At 43.2% G+C, this 8571-nt stretch overlaps 1 pseudogene; it reads left to right on the forward strand.

Annotated features, from left to right (window-relative positions):
- On the forward strand, positions 1–7591 carry LOC115415558 (MAP/microtubule affinity-regulating kinase 3-like; annotated as a pseudogene).
- The last annotated feature ends 980 nt before the right edge of the window (positions 7592–8571 follow it).

Genomic DNA, 8571 nt, shown 5'->3' on the forward strand with positions numbered 1-8571 from the left:
CGCTGGGTTTGGTTAGGCCGCCATCTTGGATGTGGCTAACGGACAGCTAGCACAGAGTCTCCGGAGAGGATGAGGACCGGCTGAAGACCTGGACCCGCTGCTCTGCCGACCGCACCGGGACTGCCTCTCCCAGCCGACTAGAACCACAGGCCAGCAGACCCACCCGGACCTGTTCTGGTCCTGCAAACACTGGCCGCCGGCACACCCGGTCCTGCCGGATAGCTAGTGGGCTAGCCGGCTAACTTAGCTCCCAAAGAGGAACTGTTGCTCCGTTTGGATCTATGTCGGTCACAACCAGGCAGAACAGGAGCCGAGCTGAGTCGAACCGGGCGAGATAACCCTCTGGTTCTTCAGCTCGACCGGCGCCAGTGATGACGGCTGGAAACTTGCTCAGATAAAGCCGACCTGAAGTTCCGCCAGCCCGCAGACAGCCGCTAAGACGGGCAGGTGTTCCGGGGCGGACCGGCGGCTTCATGCCCGAACCTGCTTCACTCTGACCCGGGTAACATGTCCGCCAGGACCCCCCTGCCCACCGTCAACGAGCGGGATGCCGAGAATGTGAGTTCAACTCCCAGACAGTGGTGTTAATGAACTTAAGGATTCAAGATTAAAGTTATATTTCAGTGTTCACAGTCTCCAGTCCCGAGTTATCAACGGTTAATGGAACGGATTGTTTAACTGAACAAAGGCCAAATATGTGACAGAAGAACACGTCATATATATGAGTGTGCAAATATGTTGTGCATGTCTATATCTATATATGTGTGTGTGTGTGTATATATGTATATATATATATATATATATATATATATATATATATATATATATATTATATATATATATATATATCACTGATCACTATATCACTGTTAGGAGAAAAATTTAAATAGTACTGTAAATATTAATTACACACCAGAGCCACATTAATCTGAAGTGACAGAAGCTGAAAATGACTGATCTGGACCTATAGTAGAGTGTACATACCAGGATGATGTCTCTCAGGGCTGTAGTTACTGCATTGCATAATACAGGTGATGTTTTTCACAGCATACATCTGTGGATGATGGCCGTCCTGACACGGCGTCCCGCTCCATTCGATCTGCTCGATGTAAAACATCATCCACTGCAGATGAGTCTCCACATGTGGGAAACTACAGGCTAATGAAGACCATTGGAAAGGGGAACTTTGCCAAAGTGAAACTGGGCCAACACCGGCAGACTGGACGAGAGGTGAGATGGGGAAGACAGACTAGAGGAGTGGTCAGGGTAAGACTGAATAGACTATAGTTGAGAGGAGTTAAGACTGAAAGGACAAGGGGTGAGATGCATCAAGACAGGAGTCAGGTTATGGACTGACCACATAAAGAATGAGGCAGGTTATGGACAGACAGACCAGTGGTGGTGATGTTGGTGATGTCTTATACTTTGACGCTGCATTCAAACAGGTGGCCATAAAGATCATCGATAAGACTCAGCTGAATCCCACCAGTCTGCAGAAGGTCAGTCTAAATTTGTCAGACTCACACAGTTGTTATCATTAAACCAGTTTCCATCCTGTGCTGTAAACTGAAAACATCCAGATGCTTAACCTCTTGTAATATGTCTACGTACTTCAGCTCTTCAGAGAGGTCCGCATCATGAAGATCCTCAATCATCCGAATATTGGTGAGTAAACTGTAGAGGTCTGGGGGCTGTTTGTAGATCAGCATCAGACCGTCAGCATCTCTATTTTTCTGTTTTTGCAGTGAAGCTGTTCGAGGTGATTGAGACAGAAAAGACTCTGTACCTGGTGATGGAGTACGCCAGTGGAGGTCAGACCACTAGTAACATGTCAGATAGGTTTAAATCACACCATGAAGGAGTGAATGTGAAAATAACACACTGTGTCTGTGCTGAATGCATCACAAGGTGACCTTTGCTTCTCTTTGTGCAGGTGAAGTGTTTGACTACCTCGTCGCTCATGGGAGGATGAAGGAGAAGGAGGCCAGAGCTAAATTTAGACAGGTACCACACACAGCTGTTACCACAGTGACTCCCTGCAGCATACATCCCATAATACAATGTCCTTAGAACGTCTAGAACAGGCTAAAATCTAGTCATGTGAATTTTAGGCCTTAAAATGTCTAAAATCATACAGTTTCTACCAGGGCTGGGCCCACATGTTTGACTGTTAGAAGTCTTGTTCGGTGGTTAGACATCTATTTTTCAATTTTAATATTCAAATAGTCATTTTGTTTTATCATACAGTCAGTGGCAATAAATAATGTCATCCTGCAGAAGTCACTAGACAATCTTCTTCTCAGAGGCTTTCAAGTTATACAAGAAGTGGTGCATACTGTCACACAAAGCCTTTCTTTGTAAAGATGGAGGGTTATCTTCGGCTCCTTTCATTCATGGCATCCAGTGTTTGCTACTGCATCATGGGTTGCTGTGGATAAGCTAGCAGGTCTTTTTAAGTCTGTTTATAGTGATTCTCTAGAGTCCATCAGCACTAAAAGTGTTGATTTGTTCACTTTGACCTGCAAAATCTTACGCCAAGTGTTTTTAGTGCTGTTGTAAAGCCAGGATAATCAATTTTAAAACATTTTTCAATCATGTTCAGCAGCAGATGCTTGCTATGGACATTAGTGAACCTGTTAACCCACTCATTTTACCAAGTTACACTGTTCTACGCTGTATTTTATCATTTTTGTCGTTCAATACATCATGATATTTAATAATCAAATGTGTGTTGGGTTGTCAAATTTGCCAGTTTCCTGCAGCACTGAGTTACTTTCCAATGAGACAAAAACAATATAATGTAACTACACATAAACAACTTAAAAGAAAAAAAGGGTCCTAAAGGCACAATAAGATGTAAACATATACATGTAAAATTGGTAACCGTCCCTCTGCTTGCAGATAGTGTCTGCTGTCCCAGTACTGCCACCAGAAGCACATCGTCCACAGAGACCTAAAGGTAACAACCTCACTCTGCTCCCCATACTTCCCAGTTGTCTTTAAACATACCATATGAACCCTCCTCGTCCTTCCTCCTTGCTAGGCGGAAAACCTGCTCCTGGCCGCTGATCATGAACATTAAAATCGCAGACTTCGGCTTCAGTAACGAGTTCACAGTCGGTGGGAAACTGGACACATTTTGTGGTTCACCTCGTATGCAGCACCTGAACTATTCCAGGTCACAAGCACATGATTTACTGTTTTCTAAATGAGGTTTTTGTTTGAGTGGTGGTGACTGTGTGTAAGTATGTCAGTGATTCATTGTATTTATGTGTGTGTTTGGTCATGTGTTAAATGTGTTCAGGGTAAGAAGTATGATGGCCCTGAGGTGGATGTGTGGAGTCTGGGTGTGATCCTCTACACCCTGGTCAGTGGATCGCTGCCATTTGATGGACAAAACCTGAAGGTCAGTCATCACAAACCATAAACCAGTGGTTTGCAAAACACGGCTTTGTATGATGTTTGCATGTTCTTGTTGTGTTCAGGAGCTCAGAGAGCTGGTACTTCGTGGTAAATACAGGATCCCTTTCTACATGTCAACAGACTGCGAGAACCTGCTGAAGCGGTTCCTGGTGCTGAACCCAGGAAAACGAGGAACTCTGGAGGTCAGTTACACACGTCCTAGGTTGGATGAGGCAGAGAGTTTATGTTGATCAGACATCAGTAATTACCACGGGAAATGTCACAGCAGACGTAAAAAAAAAAAAAAAAGACAAGATGATACTGGATATATCGAGGAAAAAACACACCTATAGATTTAGTGATCATCTCTTGATTTTGATTAAATGTTGTCAAAGTCAGCTTTATTTAAATAAAAATAAATGAGATGAACAAAGGCAGTACGAAGACTAGGGGTGTGTTTTTGTCTTTTGTCTAAATTTTAGTCGTTCTTTTTACAATGCTGTTGTCTTATCACATCTTTTACCAGTAAAAATACTTTGACCCATGACCATCAGTCTTTAAACTGTAAAGATATATGTAATGATATAATTCTCAAATAAACTGGGTAAAGCACAGACGTGTTTTGTTTGTTATTGTCTAATGTTGGGTGAATATTTCAGCAAATCATGAAGGATCGCTGGATCAACACTGGATTTGATGAAGAGCAGCTGAAACCCTTTGTCGAACCAGAGCTGGACATCAGAGACCAGAATAGGATCGGTACTAACACACATTGACACGTTCAGAATCACATGCTACACACAAACTACTTCCCATATTGTTGTTTGCAGCTGACGTCATGTCACAGCGTGTTCTGCAGGCGGAGGCAGGAAGTGATTTTCTCCATGAGAAAATACTGTCAAAATGCCTCTGGTTGGTTGTTTAGCATCATTCTAGTTAATCAGTTAAAGAAACTATAGGAACCTTTTATCAAGTAGTAACAGTTGCTGATATGAGGGAAAGTGCAAGACATTGAACACTGGAAAAAAGGTTTTGTTTCAACTGTATATTGTACTCTTCAACTGTGTGTACAATAGTTGATTAAAACAAAAAAAACAACAGCTAAAAACACCACCATCATTTAAATCAGGTGAACGGTTAGACAAAATACATAAATACACTGGAAACTGCTTTTAGTCATGAGTCTATGCAAACTTTTTGTTCTCAGGGGGGGAATATTATAAGTGAGCTATTAATCTGTCATAGGTCTGTGACTCTGATATACACCCTAACTAGTGATAATTAGTGTATATATTCTGAACTGCTCTAGCTGTGTGTTCAGAGACATTTCAGTGCATTGTTATGTTGCTACATACACACTGTTTTTAAGAATAAGTATAATAATATCTATAAATATAAGAATATCTCTTACTTGGAATTAAATGTGAGGCAATCTTATACATATAATGTCTCCATCTGTTCAGATGTGATGGTGACAATGGGATACTCCAGAGAGAAGATCAATGATTCACTGACAAAGATGAAGTACGATGACATCACAGCCACCTACCTGCTGCTTGGGCGCAAGGCTGCTGAGGTCTGTTACCATGGCAACAGATACAGCCAGCAACCATCACATGCCCTCCCTTCTACATGTTAACCTGTGCCTCTGTTTCCATGTTTCAGGCGGATGTGTTGGACTCGTCCTGTGGCATCTCCCTGTTGAAGCCCCGCCCCTCCAGCTCCTCTCAGTCTCCTGCTCACCTTCTTACTCAGCGCTCCTCATCCTCTTCTTCATCCTCGTCCTCCTCCAAACAGAGGAGGTACAGTGAACAAGGTAACACTCATTTTACAACTGCATAAGTAGATTGAATTTCAGTTTTACTCAGATGATTATTTTTCTTAATATTTTAATTTGGTTTAAAATTAGCCTGACAGAGTGCCCTTGTGTCAGTAAGTCCTTGTTCTTGTCTACAGTGTGTCCTCCCTCCTCTTTGTCATCCTCATCTTCAGCTGCTCCTCAGTCCAGGAGAACTCAGACCCAGACTCAGACCTCAGGTTCAGCAGAGGGAGATGTGAAGGCCATGAAGTCCAGTCCAGCAGAGGAGGGTAGTCCCCTACTAGGGAATGCCAACAACCCCAATGTGTCTGATATACCTGAGCGGAGGAAGAAGTCCACCACTCCCGCTGTGAGTACAGCGCTGTAATGAATACTGATTACCAAGAGACTGCAGTCGTTTACAGGGGTGAACTGTCCTTAGATGTAATGAGTGTATCTCCTTCTCAGAGTGGATCTTCTAGTATGACGAGGAGGAACACATATGTTTGCACTGAGAGAAACTCCACAGACCGACACTCTGTGGTCCAGAATGGCAAAGAGAACAGGTGAGTCCACCTTTCACCAGATGAGTCCATGTGTCCACTGGGTGAGCAGACACTGAACATTACCAGACCTGGGTTGGACCAAGTAGTAAAACATGAAGCATTACTATTAAACAAAGGAAAACACCATCACTTACACACTCCCTCTCTCTCTTTCTATGCTCTGTCTGCAGCTCTGCAACCACACCCACTCAGAGGTCAGTGGGAGGAGCCTCCACCCACAGTGTCAGCAGCGGAGCCACACCCCCTGACCGGTTGCGATTCCCTCGTGGTACGGCGAGTCGCAGCACCTTCCACGGCGGTCAGCTCAGAGAGCGACGAACCGCCACGTATAATGGACCGCCAGCCTCACCCAGCCTGTCACATGATGCCACACCACTCGCCCAGTCACGAGCCAGAGGGTCCACCAACTTGTTCTCCAAGATCACTTCCAAACTGACTCGCAGGTGAGGCCATAAAGCATTATGGGAGGGGAAATGAATAAGAACTGAACCAAAGTTGATGGGAGATGTAGTTAATCTTTTGCTTCTAACTTAGAGATAAAGTTTCCTGCTGAATCTGAAACGCCAAGTCTGAAACTGAATAAGAACTGTTTTCTCTTTCTCCTTAATGTCTTATCTTCTTCTCCTCTTCCAGTCGTAATGTGTCATGTGACCAGAAGGAGGAGCCTGCATCCCCAGCCCCACCCCACCTGAAGGACTCAAAGCCCCGGTCCCTGAGGTTCACCTGGAGCATGAAGACCACATCATCCATGGAGCCTCTGGACATGATGCGGGAGATCAGAAAGGTCCTGGATGCCAACAACTGTGACTACGAGCAGCGCGAGCGCTTCCTGCTGCTGTGTGTCCATGGCGATGGCCACGCCGACAGCCTAGTCCAATGGGAGATGGAGGTGTGCAAACTGCCCCGCCTCTCACTCAATGGGGTCCGATTCAAGCGGATCTCAGGGACCTCCATCGCCTTCAAGAACATCGCCTCTAAGATCGCCAATGAGCTGAAGCTGTAGAGAGGATGGACCAAGACTCAGCAGGTCACCGGACTGATATTGGTGATTATTGATCAGTTACTGACAAACGTCATCAGTCTGTCTCATTAAGTCTGTTTGCACGGGGTTTCCTTCACCTGTGGAGCTGGGGGTGTTATCCATCAGAGTTGAAGTCCTGATTCTTCTACTCAACCAACATGTGGCACAGCCTCAGAAAAATATGAACAGTAGAAACAAATGAGAATTGTCTTTAAATGTTGAATGTATCTGCTGCCTCTGTGTTCCGTCAGCACACACCTTCACAAAGAAAAGAGCACAGAAGCAAAGACTCTTAAATAATGGATTTCAGTCCAACATGGTGGAGGTGAAGCTCTGCTGCTTCACTCTAATGTAACCATGAACAAACGGTTCAGTTCACTTCTTATTGATCCAGATACATTAAATATGGTTCAATATGAACCCTTTAAATATATGATGGAACAATTCAAACAGTCTTCAAATGTTTTTAGTTTCTACTGTTCACATTTTTTCTGGAATAAACTCCCAAATGCTCCACTGGAAGGTTGGACTGGACCTCTCCATGGCCTCTGTCACTGAGCATGGTGGGACTCAGAGTCTGGTATGAAGAGTCGATCAGGTGACACTGCTGTGATGGACATTAGTTTTATTTGGGCCACTGGAGGCGGAGTCAGACGGACGCTCAGTGTTTGAATGTAAATATAGTTTGTTTTTCTCTTTTGTAATGTGGCGATCAGCTGGTGATCAGCTGATCTCTCTGTTGGTGATGTTTGTTACCTGGAGCGCTGAGCTTCACTGTGTCTCATTAAACACCTGAACGCAGCAGTTTCCTGTTCGCACTCAGTGGGTTTGAAGTGGACTTGAACCGGGGTTCATTATGTTCATACAGTCAGGTAAATGATCCACTTGCTGTATTTATTTGTTTTTGATGTTGTGAAAGCCTGACAGAGACACACGTGGGATCAACGTTTATATTTCCCCAACATTCAGACCATTTAGAAACAAAACCAATACTAAAGATTTACATCCTGTCCCACACGTTTACTCAAATACATCTGAACAGGAACAAACGCTACAGACATTTCCTCCTGTAGCCATGATTTCTCCTAGTTAACAGCAGTATTAAGTTTATCGTTGTTTAACTCTAACCCAGTTGGACAGTCACAGCAGATCTTTACCTCCATGTCACACTCATATGTGTCCCATCAGAAACCGACACAAAGGAGTTATGCTTAGACAAATTGGTTGTAAATTAAACACAAATGTCTCTTATGTTTGTAGTAAATAACATGCTGTAACTGATAGTGATAGAATTATAAATTAAGTATTTAAAATAGGCCTGAAAAGTTATTTAATCAACTGTGAGTTAACAAAACTTAATTTAAAAAAAAGACTTAATTATTATAACCCTAAAATGTTGTGTATAATAACAAAGATCTCACTATTAGATACCCAATCTGTTGTGTTTTTAGTATAGGATATTTATTGTTACAAACAATATGATGCTTTTTTACTACACTTAAGATTTCCATTTTTTAAATGATTTTTGGCAAAATGGTTCCACCCTATGTTTAACCTGTTCCTTCCCACCTAATTTATGTTTATTTTCTCCTGTTTACAAAGTTCCAAAGTTATAACTGAAGACCCATAAGGCTAAAATGAATTAACACCTCTTTTGAAAGGTAATAACCTATTGTTTTTCCCCCTCAGCCAACTCTGGCCGGAGGGGTATTGTAAACGTTTTGTCTTCTGTCTGTCTGTATGTACAACCTCAACTAGCACAGGTTAAATTTAGGAGAAGCATT

This window comes from Sphaeramia orbicularis, chromosome 24 (genome assembly GCF_902148855.1).
Source record: "Sphaeramia orbicularis chromosome 24, fSphaOr1.1, whole genome shotgun sequence".
NCBI lineage: Eukaryota > Metazoa > Chordata > Actinopteri > Kurtiformes > Apogonidae > Sphaeramia > Sphaeramia orbicularis.